The 12,249-nt window shown below is 46.8% G+C and overlaps 1 protein-coding gene across 1 annotated transcript in view; it reads left to right on the plus strand.

The window, feature by feature from the left end:
• Positions 1-12,249, plus strand: part of Insc (INSC spindle orientation adaptor protein) — a 107,168-nt gene that overhangs the window by 69,314 nt on the left and 25,605 nt on the right. The gene's annotated exons all lie outside the window — the stretch shown is intronic.

The raw sequence follows: 12,249 nt of genomic DNA on the forward strand, positions 1-12,249 counted from the left end.
GTGCCTTGGTAAGCAGGGAGGGCTCCACTCCATGCAGGACTAGACAGCTTGGGTAGGGGAATGGGAACCAGTCCAAGGTCTTGCTGGGCCAGTGTATCACAGGGGAGTGTGTGGTCAAATAAAGAGTTTGGTGCTTTGCAGGCCCTAGGTGCTTCTGTGTCAGCCTAACCTGGGGCAACATATCTAACCTTAGATACTCCTAACTCCTGGCCAGGCTGTAGGTCTGGGCCTACAGCTGAGTCCTAGGGATACTAGCCTACAGAACTGGGGAGGCTGAACTGTTATTTGGGTGTTTCCCAACCTAATTTGAAGGAAGTGTGGTGAACATTCTTGTGGCTTAAAGCCCAGTGTGTCTCAGGATAGCTGTGGTGACTGTGGGATTTGGGGTGCTCTACATCCATTCCTGAGCATCTGTCTGGAGGAGTAACAGCCCTCCTTCCTTCACACTGATGTCCCATAGCATCAGTTCAACTACCAAGTTGACCCTAGCCTTTCCCCGGTTTCTTTGCTTAGGTCTAGACTCTAAGGCAATCAGTCACCTGCCTTCCCACTCTGCCTCTGTCCAAATCCTTTCTTTCAGCCAGGCAGAAGAGTAGGCAAGGTGGGGGATGAACAGTGGGTCTGCTTCTTTTACTGCTCCTAAAGGGGAAGCCATTTGGGTAAGGTTACACAGTGAGAGAGCAGAGAAGCTAGTGCTTGCTCTCTGAGCAGAATGCTTTCTTCCCATTGGCTAGAGGCTTTTGTCCCTAGTGTATGCTGAGAGCCCTGGATTGGAAGTAATATGTTAAGGTTAATGGTGTCCGTACCTGGGTCCTGCTACTCAATGGGCAAATGGGTTTGGAAGAGGGAAGCTACTTGCTTAATGGCTTACAGCTGAGGTTGTGGAAGAGCCCAGATCAAATCCTAGATCTTCTAAGACTAAACTGGAGATCATCTCTCCCCTTCCCAGTGCAGTGTCTGGATGTGTAAGTGTAGTGTGTATGTGTGTGTACTTGCTTGTGTGGTGATGAGACAGACAGACTCAATGAAGGAAATGGGTTAAGTATGTTAAGCTTATGTGCTGCATAATCCACCAGCATCCAGGCTCCTACAAATCTTTCCTGGATGTTGACCAAATGGCCAAATGAGGTTTGTTTCTTTCTCATCCTCTTTCATTCTGGCTTGGTTGGGCTTGCTAGGGAGCACAGAGGAAAAAGTAGGGGGACTGATATCACCAGACCTCCAAAACATTCAGTTGCTTGGCTTTGGTGAGTTCTCAGGGCAGTAGGAAGAAACTAAGGAAGAAACCGAGCAGCATCCTCATGCTTGGAGCTAAAAGCTGCAGCTATAATGACTGGAGGCAGTTTACTGTGCCCATCTGATGCTGCTCAAAAAAGCTAGGATGCTTCAGCTCACCTTTTCCAGGGCTGGGTTGGCTGAATATCATGTTTGCTCTCTGAGGATGAAGAGAAGGGATATTCATCAGTGAGGGTATACACTGGGTCCTGACTGCTCCAGTGCACACATACCTTCAGTTACCACCAGTAACTTTTGAGCCCAGCACTATCAACATCTCCAGCTTAAAGATGAGGAGTCAGACTCTCAGGCAGTTTTTGTGACTTGTCAAAAGTCACATCATTAAGCAGGGCAGTGGTCCACACCTTTAATTCCAGCACTAGGAAGGCAGAAGCAAGTGAATCTTTGAGTTTGAGGCCAGCCTGGTCTACAGAGCAAATTCCACGACAGTCAGAACTACACAGAGAAACCTTGTCTCAAAACAAACAGACAAACAAAAACACACAAACAAAGAAACAAACATCGTATCATTAGCAAGTGTTACAGGCAGGATTTAAGTCTTGATCCCAGAGCCCCTCAGCATCCCTAACTTGCTTGCTTCATGGATACTCTGAGAATATCAAAAATGTCCCTGTGACTTAACCCAGATCACCAACCCCCTACCCCAAAAGGAAAAGGTGTGGTGGGCATTCCTCTCCTCCAAGTCAGATTGCTAAGGCACTGATAAACATCTGGTCTCATCCAGTCACTCACTTTAAGCCACTTACTGCCCTTTCTTCCTTCTGGCTGCCAGTCACCTACTTAGAAACCCATTCACTTGACCCTCATGCTACACTCTACAGACTCATGCTTTCATCACACATATCTATGTGTGTTGGGAAGCCATCTCTCCAGTGCAGCAGAGCCCTGTAGACTTTGAGACACAGGCTGTCCTTGGTTCTCCACACCATGAACTTTGAGAACTCAACGAGTCACTCCAAGCATCCTGAGCCTCTCAGACACTCTTTCCTGATAAATGATCACATTGAAATCTCACGGGACTGTTGTACGTGTGGCACCAAGTCACTGGAATCATGATTGTGACCAGGGCAGTGTTAATGGCAAGGGCTTCGGGAGACACTGGGCTCTGGGGGTTACTGTCTGTAGGAGAAAGTGGTCTAGCCTGAGAGGGAAGGCTATCCTAAAAGAAGGGTGTGAAAGTCTGGTGAGGAGCATCTGGGTGGGCCTGGAGCCCCAGTCTTCCCCTTTCTACTTCATATATGGTGAAACTGAGCTTCAGAGATGATGGTGGACACGTGGATGGTGGACATGGATGCTAATACACCTATGGCTTATTCCAAACCCCAGGTTCTTTCTCTCTGCTACCCTGGAAAGATCTGGCCCTTCTGAGATGGGCTCCACAGGGGAATGGCTCCCTTGGAGCTAGGCTCAAAGTGTTGGTCAGGGCAGGGGGCAAAGCTAGAAGAGATAAATTGTCAACACCTACAGGTCTCTCTAGCAATGCCTAAGGGGTCTTCCAATGTAGAGGTCTAGTTTAGTTCATCCACACACTCCACACTGTTTGGTACCCAGGGTCAGTACACTTCTAGAAGTCAGCCATGGAGACAGTCATCTCTCACTCACTGGTCCTGTGATAGGCTCAGAGGAGAAGGTAAGCAGCTTGTTCTAAAGGCCAGGAGTGGAGAACCCAGAAGTGCAGATAGAGAGGGAGCTGGCCTGTGACCTCAGAGGAAGCTCCCTCTTTTCACAATTCCTGGAGAAGAGAACCAAAGAGCCAGTGCAGACCTGGTCGCAGTAGGTATATAGAGGTGCTTGAAGGCAGACAGGGAACAGCAGTCTTAGGTAATGCAAAGGACCCTGTGGCTGGCCTGTGGGGCTTTATGTCTCTAAAGAGCTCTATGCTCAGTGAATCAGGGAAGCCCAGAGAGATGGTCCTGTCCTCAGAACCACATTTTGGAGATGGCTGGAGCAAGATGACCCAGAGCCCAGAATGGGATGAGGGCTTGAAAGTCATACAGCTTGGTGAGAGCAGAACACCTGACTCTGTTGAGGTGGGCAGGTCAGAGCTGCCTTCCTGGAAGGCTGACAAGGCAGTGGCATTGCCAAGGATCTCAGAGTTTGGGGAGGAAGAAAGTGCCCCCAGGAGCTATTTACTTCCTTCTTAACTTTGGCTTTGTCTTCCATGCAATGAAGTGGAACATGGTCAGAGGGTAACAATATGATGGGTCTCTAGTTGGTACTTGAGTGTGGGACATCCTGCCAGATGCTGCTGGCTCACAAAATGGGACCAAAGAGGATGAGAACTAGAGGGTCAGAGCTGAGTACATGGTCCAGATGAGGAGCTGGGTACCTGCAGAACAGAAACATCCCAGGCTAAGGCCAGAAGGAAAAGGAGATGGTCAGAGCCCAGTGCTCAGCCAGCTTTAGACAATTCTAGAAATTGCTCTTTTAGCCTCAGATAAGGGACAGTCTCACTTTCAGAAGAACATTCTTTAATTTTTACCCTCTACCCTCCTCCCCCCTTTTTTTTTGTATGTGCAATAAGGAGTTGATTCTCTTTGTCCTGGAGCCAAAGGGAGAGTTTAATGAAGATCGATAAAGAAATTAAAGATGAGCAGGGGAAGGTAGAAGCGTTCAATTTCAAGTTGCAGTAGAAAATCCCTAGGGTGTGGGCGGGTGTGGGAAGGGAAACCGTTGCTCTCTCCCCGCAGTGGCTCTGGGCTGGATGGAAGATGGAGACAAGGAGGTCTAGGCAGGGAGACCCTGGCCAGGGAGAGGTGGGCAATGGGGAGGCTCTCCTTGGTAGGAATCTCTCTCCACTGAGCTCTGCACCGTTGCCAGAAGTAGCACATTAAAAATAAATTAACCATTTCCCCATCCTTTAGCCTTTTCTGATTCTCACAGCCGCTCTTTAAGTAAGTAGGGAGCGGTAGGCACCTCCATTCCATTTTACAGAAATGCAAATCGAGGCTGACAAGGCTAGATCGTGGCAGGCACAGAGTCAAACTGGGAGTCCTGTGCTTTTCCTCTTTCCTTCCTGTGGATTCCTTCTCTCCTTCAAGGTTCAAAAGAGGCCATAGTGTGCTGTCCTAGGGCAAGGCAGTTCTGATATTCAAGTGCAGCTGTGTGGGGAGAGCAGGACTGTGGACTAGGCCTTCTTCTTTCTCTAGAAGCTCTGATTAAGAGACAGGAGTGCTCTGAAAGCAGATCCCAGATGCTCCCCTCTCCTCTCCAGGGGCTTATGTGCGGCTTTCACCCCCATGCCTGCCAATGAACTCAACTCCCCTGGGAATGGGCTAGGGCTGAGCAGAGAGCCTCACATCCCCTGTCAGCTGCCTTGCTTTGACTGGGGTGGGCTAGCTTCCAGTCTGTCTCTTAGGGCAGGAATGAAGAGGATTAAAAGGCTCAAAAAGGTGGACTCTAACTCAGCTCTTCCCTGCTCCTGGGCCTTTCATTTGCTTTTTCCCTAGGATTCTGCTGACATGGTTGGCCAGTACTGTCCCGAGTGCTGGCGGGGAAGCTACCCTCTTCCTGACAATCCATTCCAATCTGATTTTGAAGAAGGGATGAAGCTGCTTAGCAGTCTGGATACCTAAGTGATTCAGTTGGGGGAGTGGAGGTGCTCTGCGGGACACCATGTGCTGTACAACAGCGGCCCCTCGTGGACAAGAGCTTCATTGGCAGCCCTGTCAGGTTGCCTAGGGCAGCCTTTTCCTGGAACTGCTGTGGCTTCTGGCCTCTGGGCCCCAGAGCCAGGGGTTAGTTAGGACCCAGAAGAAATAACCTGAGATATGTGTGTGGGTGGTCTCTAAACTTCAAGACAAGCAATGTTTCTTACAGGGATATCATCCTCCAGGTGGAAGATGAAGACATCTTACAACCTATGTCCTAAACCCCTATTCCTGAGGCTTCCCCAGAGAATCAGTTATGCATCTTTTACAGTTAATTAATTAATCATGTATGATAGAGTGATCACATGCACATGTGGAGGTCAAAGGGCAACTTGTAAGAGCGAGTCCTTTCTTTTCTTCCACCTTGTGGGTTGAGGGATTGAGCTCAGGTTGTCAGGCTTAGCAGCTGGCCCTGCTCTGTGTCTTTTTGGCAGGGAAACCCTCCTGTCACCCAAGAGACTACTGAGCATGCTCCCTGTTGCTCCCTGCCCTTCGGCATTCAGGGTTGGAGCTGCTGTCTAGCTACACTTATAACTTTGCACCCATCTGAGCTCATCTGAGGTAACATTGGAGTGATGGTCTTCTGCATGCTTCTAGTACAGACACTGGGCCCCTGGCACGGCACACCCTTCTGTGGATGCTCTGCTTCTGCTGGGCCATCTTAACTGACTTTTTTTCATCTCTGCATGTTAACTTCAAGTTCAGAACCAGCTCTGATCTCCTTCCCAACAGCTCTCTTGCCTCTTTGGTGCTCGTAACTCAGAGCGCTGCCTGGGCTTTCCCTCCAAGGGACACTATTCTGCTAGCTGCTTTGGTTTGCCAAGGAAACCGCTTGCACATACAGTTGTGCAGGTAAATGATACTTGGAATGACTGAGGAAACGTTTGGCAATGTGAAGATATAGAAGTGTGTGTGTGTGTGTGTGTGTGTGTGTGTGTCTGTCTGTCTGTCTGTCTCTCTTTGTGTCTATGTCTGTCTGTCTGTCTGTCTGTCTCTCTCTCTCTCTCTGTGTGTGTGTGTGTGTGTGTGTGTGTGTGTGTGTGTGTGTGTGCTGTACACACCCACATCATTCCCACCCCCGGTCACAGGGCTGAAGTAGGTGAAGAGGGTCTGTCTTGCAGAGCCTCAGCCAGCAGTTCAGGACCCTGTGAGAGGTGGAGGCAGCAGATGGATGGGTGGGTGTGGGATATAAAACCTATGAGATCCTTCAACAAGGAAATAATGGCCATAAAATAGTTGAATATCTTTCTGTGAGATATGAGCTAAGTCCCATTTGCACACTGGACCTTCATGGTTTGCTTCAGATTCTTCTCTCTCCCTCCTTCCTCAGATCCTGGGCTCAAATTCCTACATCTCCAAGCAGATGTAGGAGGCTGGTGGGGCCAGGATGAGTAGCCATAAGAGAAAGGTAAGACTCACACAGTTGATGGTGCTAGCAGTGAGGCCCCTTCTCTTGGCTATTGGGTTGCTAACAAACCAGAAGGATACTGCCCAATACCAATGGAAAAGCTTTCCGGTAGCAGGTGGAGAATGAAGGAATTCTGTATGACACAGTGTGATATAGGAAACCCAGGAAGTATTGAGCACTCTCAGCTGGGACATCTGTTACCTGTTCCCTTGGTGTGTGAGGGATGTTCCCAGAAAAGACACCAGAGCAGAACTTGCAGCCTTCTGTCCTGTGTCCTCCTTTTGAATGCTTCTTCCTGCCTCTGTATATGTGGTGACAGGGGTGAGGAGATGTGGGTAAAATGTTAACCAGTGTTCACTTCCTCCTTAGAACCCAAAGGATTCAGAGAAGAAAGAAAACACATAGAAAGTTGGGTGTGAATATAGTACTTGTGCTGGGGTAAAGAGAAGCTGTGCCTTAGGGGACATCACACAGGGGACCTGACTTGGTGTAGAGGTGATGCTTTTGGCTACCAAAAATGGGCGGGCTCTCATTTGGCTTCTGAGTGGAGAAGTACCACTGGGAAGGGGCAGGAGACATGAGGCTTCCAACAGCAAAAGGAAATGGGAGACTGAGAGCATCTATGCAGAATGGGGTGGAACTGGACCAGGAGTTCCTGTGACGTTCTGGTACTGGCAGTGTAGAGGGGACAGCAGGCAGCCCTTAGATCATGGATCAGGAGTCAGCATCTTTCATTCCCTAACAGCAAGTGGTGGGCTTGCTGGTCGCCCACAGAAATGAGGAGAGACAGGGAAAGGGGAGGGCTGTGAGACAGGAGAGGAGATTCACAGGCAAAGGGAGACAGAAAGACCCACGGAGATGATGAATGTGCACCGTTTCCAAAGCGATGCTGGGGTCTCTCCTTAGACTGCTTCAGAAGAACAGATCCAGTTGTTTGTAGATTTATGAGGCAGCCCCCTGCCTCTGACTTACTCAGGCACACACTCATCTTTTACTATGACTTTAAAGTGTGTTTTTCTGATGAGTAATGATTTGGACCACATTTTCATATCCCTGTTGTCCATTTAGTTGTCTCTATTATGGGTGAAATGTCGGTCTGAGATGTTTTCTCATTTAAAAATAGTGCATCGTTTGTCTTGCCTTATTGATTTATTTATAAATTTTAAAATGTATTCTAGACACAAATCCCTTTTCAGATAGAGATAGTGAGAATAAATGTTGTCAGCCTGTGGTTCACTTTATCATTCTCTTAATGTTGTCATTTAATAAATAGAAATTCTTGATTTTGTTAAGGTCCAGGTTATTGATTTCTTTTGTAGTGAGAGCCATTTCTGTCCATTTAAGAAATCCTTGTTTTCTCCAAAACCATAAGGAGATTCTCTTGTATTTTATTTGGGACTGTCCTTGCTTCATTTCTGTTGCTGTGATAAAAACATCCTGACAAAAAGGAGCTTAGAGGAAAAAGGGTTTATTCAAGTTGACAATTTTTAGATTACAGTTGTATCATTGGGGGAGGGCGCTTTCACAGTGGCCAGAGCTTGAGGCAGCTGGTCATGTCACATCCTCAGTCAAGAGCAGAGAGTTCATGAATCCTTACTTGCTCTCAGCTAGCCTCCTCCTTTGTTATACTGGTCAGGAGTCCATGCCTAGAGACTGGTGCCACCCCAAATGGGCTAGGTCTTCCCAAATCAGTTAATCTTGGCAAATCCCCACAGACATGCCCCACAGGCCAACCTGGTCTAGAAAGTTCCTCTTGAGACTCTCTTCCCAGATGGTGCTGGATTGTGTGTAGTTGGCAAAGCTAACATCCCAAGGAGGCTCATTGTTTTCCTGTTCATGGTTTTGACTTGTGACTCATTTTGCTTGGTGTCCAATGTTCAGTTTTTTCCCCTACACAGTTAGTCAGTGGCGCCTACACCATTTATTGAAAAGACTGTCCCTAAGTTGAGATACTTTCATGTAAACAAAGTGATGGATACAGTCTTTTTCTGGACCTCATTTTTCTGTTCTATTCATCTTTTTTTGGACCATCCTCATATCAATATAGCACGGAGACCCCAATCTAATGCACTTTGGTGTTGGGTTATAAAAGTCCTCTACCTTTGTTCTTTAACATTATATTGACAGTCCTTTGTATTCCTATATTCATTTTTATAAACAACTTGTTAGCTTCTGTAAAATGCCCCCTGATACTGAATTAGGAGTTCTTCAAATTTCTATATAAGCTTGACACCCCTCAAACAATTAAAGTGTTCTGATCAATGAACATAACATATCCCTCTCCTTAGTATAGACTTCAAGGATTTGCCCCTTATCCATCTTTCAAATATTTATTGATAGCTATGTTTTACAGTAATGTAAGTGGTATTTTTAAATGAGTATTTTTGAAATGTTGCTAAAACATAGAAAATACACTTTTGCTATTGTGTCTAGTGGATGTACTAAGTCTACTTACACACTTTAGTAGAATGCTGACATTTCACATTTTTCTGCACATCTGCACCATGTGTAAAGAATGGTATCAAGAATGGCAGGTCTGCTTATTCAATCACTGTTCTTTCTTTTGTGTGATCACATTGGCTAACACCTCCTTAGATGGAAGTGCTGCTGATGCTTGATTCCTATGTCTTGCTACTGATGTCAGAGGAAGGCTGATGTATCATTGACTGTCTCATTGCTGTGTATGCTGTATCCTGAGGAAGTAAAGTCAGAAAGCAGGCCCACTCTGCAAACTCTGAAGCTTGTGTAAACTTTCTTGTACCACAGTTGTCCCCAGGACACTGGTGTTCAATTCGATGTCTGTTAGACTCACATGAAGAGTTTTTAAAAGACATAAAGATAGATCATTAAAATCAAATTTCTTGTGGTTAAAATTCAGGTAATATTTATTTGAGGCACGATTTCTCTGTGTAGCCCTGACTGTTCTGGAACTCACTCTGTAGACCAGGCTGGTCTCAAGAGATCTACCTGCCTCTGCCTCCAAGTGCTGGGATTAAAGACTTGCGCCAGTATGCCTAGCCATTATTATAATGTTTAGTACTTCCCTGGGTCATGGTACCCATCATTGGAGAGTTGCTGACCTAAGCACTTTGACTGCAGCCCAGGTCCCAGCTGGGTCTCCATGGGACTTTACTGAAAACTTGACACTTTGACATCAACACAGGGCTGGTAACACTGATCCAAGGAACAGTCATCCCAAGCCAAATGCCTTCCAAACATCTATTTGAAATGTGCTTTAAGGAAAATCCCCTGCTGACAGAGAGATTATCTTCTAGTTGTACTCCCAAGCCATGATTTCTCTGAGCTCCCCTCAACCTCCTTTGCCTGTGCATCTTCCTCCCTTGACCTTACTGACTTTTCTCTCAGAGGGGCTACATAGCCCTTTCTATCCACTCTGCCATTTCTTTTGTGTTGTCGTGTTTGTATTTATCCACTTGTGTTTGAAATAACAGGAGATGTGGGGCTGGAGCCTGGATATGGCCGCTTAGGGGAGGATGCTGTTATCTTTTAGAGGATTGCTTAGTTTCTGTGGCTTTTATTGAGTGGCCATCTCTACCATAACTCTAAAACGAACACATCATTTTATAAGAGGAGCCTTGGCTCACAGGCATAGCTACGACTTTGTGCTGAACATTGTCCAATCTGGTTCCTACTTTGATGTTTGCTTCTGACCCACCAGATGCTCTGCCCAGTCCTTGGCTTCCATTTGTTCTTGTTTTTCTCTTCAACAATTGAATTTTCCTTTTGACTGGTTATATGCTAGATGAGCTGAACCATTCTCCTTGGATTCAGGAACAGGTTTCCAGTCTCTTTGGAATTCTCATTTGTCTTTTGTTTCCCTGTAGGTCTTAGATATTTGGGTAGACAGAATCATGAAGGAGAAAATTAGCAGTCTTAGGAGTTTGGCATGGTGGTGCATGCCTATCATTCCAGCACTTAGGAGGCTGAGGCAGGAAGATTGTAAGTTGAGGCAGAGGCTGGCATGGACTAGATGGGGGATTTGGTGGGGGAGACAAATAGACTATGTAGCTCTTTGTAATTTTCTCCCATGTTTTCTTCATTTACATGATTCACTGCATTTACATAAGGCACTAGATCGCTCCTCTGGCATTCGCCGCAAACTGAACACAAGGCAAAAACAAAACATGTGCTCTAACACAAAACTTGATGGCTGACCAGTGATGTTTGGTGGGCTTCACATACAGCCTGCGTTCCTTCAGTGTTTGTGTAATGGCCACCTCTGACACTGTGTGTGTGTGTGTGTGTGTGTGTGTGTGTGTGTGTGTGTGTGAGAGAGAGAGAGAGAGAGAGAGAGAGAGAGAGAGAGAATCAATGGGAGAATGCTACTCATAAATCTGACATAGTTTTCTCACTTTGAATGCCCCAGATGCATGAATTCCAGACCCCTAGTGAGAATCTCCCTATTTTCTTGCTCCCTTTTTTTTGCCAAACTCTGGGTCTGTGCCCCAGCCAGACCAACCTCATCCCCACATATACACCCACCCACCAGGAACACCTGATCTACGGCCCAGGCCCATCCCCCTCTGTCTAAGAGCTAATTATCTGTAAGTGCTTCCAGCAACTGTTTCTTTAAGGATGTCAATGTGCTTTGATTAGACGACTCTCCTGGCACCAACTTTATGACTAGGGTGGGAAATAGGTAATTAGGGGTTGGAGACTTTCCTGAAATGGGACTAGTGTTTGAAGGAACTGGCCTCAGGCAGGGCTACTCCCAGGCCATTCATAGGAGTGGAGCTGAAAGACCGCCGCTGACCTAGCCATGTCTTCAGTTCATCTTTCTTTCTTTCTTTCTTTCTTTTTTTCTTTCTTTCTTTCTTTTTTTCTTTCTTTCTTTCTTTCTTTCTTTCTTTCTTTCTTTCTTTCTTCCTCTCTTTCTTTCTCTCTCTCTCTCTTTCTTTCTTCTTTATTTTTCCAGAGCTGAGGACCGAACCCAGGGCCTTGTGCTTGCTAGGCAAGCGCTCTACCACTGAGCTAAATCCTCAACCCCCATCTCTTTCTTTCTTAAAGACTCCATGGAGGAAGGAACATGGCAAGGAGCTCAGGAACAAGGACCAGAGTTAACGTGCTGTATTGTGTGGTCTGGGATGTCTCCTAGCTTCTCTGTCTGATTCCTCATACTGTAGCATGGCTGTTGAATACTGGGTCTCAGCTGGGTTTCAAGGACCTAGAGAGAATCTAGTGCAGGGCTTCCCTGAGGGTCCCAAAGTAGAGAAAGATGTGCACATGACTTGGACAGCCATACCAGATGACACATGTTGTAATTGCCATCAGATCAGAGTGGTGTGGCAGCTGGGAAGACAGAATTGGCCTCTGTCTGGGGATGCAGGTGACTTGACCTGGGTCTGACATGGTAGGCAGGAGGGAACCAAGGATAATACTCCAGCTTTGAGCAAATTGGGTTTGAGGAGCTCATGGAATATCCAGACCAATTATTTTTTAGAATTAAATACAAAATGATCCAGTAGGGGTTTGGAAATATAGATGTGCATCTTGGGGGTGAGGTGGGGGGTCAAATTTATCCCCGAGAGGCACCAGAGTGAGACATCAAGGCCATGTGGATATGAATCCAGTTTGCAGCATGGTACAGAGTGGCAGCAAAAGATGGCGTCTGGGTGAGGGGAAGAGGCTAAGAGGGTGAGCAGAGAAATGCTGCTAGCTGAGGAGGACACACGCCCTTGAATTACGCTGGAGTCCCGGGAGAGAAGGCCAAGATGGAGAGAGAGCTCAGCCGGAGGAGTCAAAGGAGCAGGTCTGACCCAAGTCCTCTGTAATCCTGTGATTCTCCCTCCCGTCTCCCTCAACACCCCCTCTGTCTGTTTCTCTCTGCTCTTGTCACCTCTCTGCCTCTGTCACTTGTTTCTGCGCCATCCCTGT

Source organism: Onychomys torridus, chromosome 1 (assembly GCF_903995425.1).
Source record: "Onychomys torridus chromosome 1, mOncTor1.1, whole genome shotgun sequence".
In the NCBI taxonomy this organism is placed as follows: Eukaryota; Metazoa; Chordata; class Mammalia; order Rodentia; family Cricetidae; genus Onychomys; species Onychomys torridus.